The following is a 2,822-nucleotide window of genomic DNA, read 5'->3' on the forward strand; positions in this document are numbered from 1 at the left end:
TACCGGCGTAACTTGGGGCAAGCTTAACCGATTATTCCTGCACTTAGGACGGGAAGTTGCCTTAGGTCCGCATTTTGCAGCTCCGGTAATAAAGTTTTAATTATATTCTTGATTATATTTTTAATATAATTGTTATTTATTTTATTGATCAAAATTCAGATTTAAAATTAGTTGGTTAGTTCATATTTTTCTAACACTAAGCCCTGAAATCAACAAATGAAACTTACAATTTTATATATATTGATTAATATAAAAATAATTATCTCTTAAAGAAAGAAATAAAAAAATAATTTACAAACAAAAAATATATTTAAATTTTAAATTTTAAACTATAAATCCTTAATATATATATTATATATACATATAAATAATTGTGGGTATAATTTGTTTGGATATTTTCACAAATAAAGCAAACTTAGGTAACTCAAAAAAGTAGCCATCACTTGCCTAGGGCCTCAACTATGTAACTAGAGTGTAGCAAGCACCACAATATTCTAATTAGTTGCTTCATAACTTTTCACACAGAAGGTATAACAAAAGATCGAAAAACACAAAAAAGTATGCTGGATGTTGTCGATTTCTGATTGGTTGAGAAATGTGGTGGGGACCACGCGGCCAGCACACTTGTTTTCCGGGTAAAGATTAAAAAAAAAAAAAAAAAAAACAGCTTCAGCTTCAATGCTTCATGCAAGTATGCACTAATTAAAACAGCGCTGCATGAAACCAATACTGCTCTTTTAAATCTTTACACCGGAAATTTTTCCTAAATTGATGAAACCAAAATATTGTTCAAATAAAAATAAAAATTATAAATGTGTTTTCGGCTTTTTAGAACATCTCCATCCCAATAATTAATTAGCAATTCAAACAGCTGTCCACGACTAAATAGAAATTAAGGGAGTCTTTAATATCTAAAAACATATCGAACCCTCGTGATCATTTTTATAAATTATAAATTATTATTTTGAACCCTCGTGATCATTTTTTACAATCTTTTATAAAATTCAAAGGAAAAATATATATAATATGTAATGTATTTGTGTCTAAATATCTCGATCCAATATGTGAAGAGATTATAAATAAATGTATATATACTTTTTTATATCTTTTTGATGAGTTTTAGCTGGGAGAATGAAGAATTTGGAAGGGAAAAAAAAAGATTTGTTTGTGTAATTTAAGTTTAGTTATATAACTAAAACTACACAAACAAATCTTTTATTGAATCCACATTGGATTCTTAACGAGAAATGTATATTATTATTATTATTTTTTTACGCTGATTAGATGGCTTTAAATAAATTTTTCCTTTATAATACTTTTAAATTTTGGATATTCTATATTACCTAAGAAGAAATTATTGCCCATTTTTTTTACTTTGGTCAGGCAATGAATGAAAATATTTTAGAAAATAATCGTTCCAATTGATTTGGTGTTCATAGAGCCATAATTAAAAGTCTTTCACCTATTTCTATTTTTATGAAGAGTGGGGCTATGGTACTATGCATAGTGTGGTTTGGTCTGTAGTTTGTAGTCTGTATTATTAATATCTCTATTTTCAAAATTTAAATAGTCGATCTCAACCATTCAACACTATCTCTATATAGAAATGTACTTTGCAAACAAAATTTTAATTTTTTATATTTTTATTATTTTTAGACAGATAATAAAATTATTACTTTTGAATGGTCCATAATTTTTAGATCAAGTAATTTTCTACATAATTAAAACAAAATAAAATAAATAGTAAAAAGTGTGAAATTTAATCTATAAGTACATTATCATATATAAATCATGTTAAAAAAACGTTATTTTAAATTTTTAAAACAAAAATATTAATTCATAATACAGACTGAGTTGCAGAATAGTAAGCCCAAACTCGGCCCACCCAGTTCATACTAAATACTCGGAGCCAATCAGTTCGTTCAGCTCAATGCTTGGACCCAATCCACCTGCTGATTAAAGATATTTTAATCTGAAGACGAATATGCTAGAAGCGCACTGTAATTGTTAGAACACGTTTGTTAAATACATCTTTATGAATTATGTTTCCTATGTTGAAAAATACTGACTGGCAATTTTCATAAGTAAAAAAAATTTACCAGCAAAGTATTTGATGCTTGCGTCCTTGTCCATTTTGTAATAATATTAAACTAGATATTGAAAGACAACAGAGAATATGTCTACTAGAAAGTGTCACGGCACGTCAATTTAAGAAAAACTTACTGGTTGGATGATCCACTAAGATATGGATCACCAATTACGATTTGGAGAAATAAAATCAAAAGAAAATAAAAGATGTTGAGAATTAGAGAGGAAATGTAGAAGTATCTAAGATCGAGGAGAGGACGTACGTCTATCTTCGTCGCTGCGAGAGAGTCTGAAAGAGGCGCGTCTAAAAGCAACTAGGCGGAGAGCTTCTCACGCGTGCAGGTAGAGAGGAGAGGCGGAGACTTGGTCAAAGCTGCGTGTGAGCGAAGGTAGAGAGGTGGAAGGGTTTGGGATTGGAAAGGAAATCGCGTCTGGGTGCTCATGAGAGGGAGAGAGACGTCGTGAGGTTGGCGGAGGTGGCAAGGGCGAGAGAGACGTCGTGAGGAAGACGGGTAAGAAAATAAGAAATAGACTGACTATTTTACTCTTTCGAAAAAAAATAGTTTAATTTAACGCCAGATGCAATTATGATAGTTAAATAGACTATCTAATCCAAACTATCCGATAAATAAAATTAATGATTGTGATTTAATTTAATTTTGTTGTACTATAGCCAAAATCAATATACTATAAACATTCTCTTCATTTAATTAATTTTCCACATTCAACTATGG

This window comes from Carex rostrata, chromosome 4, assembly GCF_964058835.1.
Source record: "Carex rostrata chromosome 4, lpCarRost1.2, whole genome shotgun sequence".
In the NCBI taxonomy this organism is placed as follows: Eukaryota; Viridiplantae; Streptophyta; class Magnoliopsida; order Poales; family Cyperaceae; genus Carex; species Carex rostrata.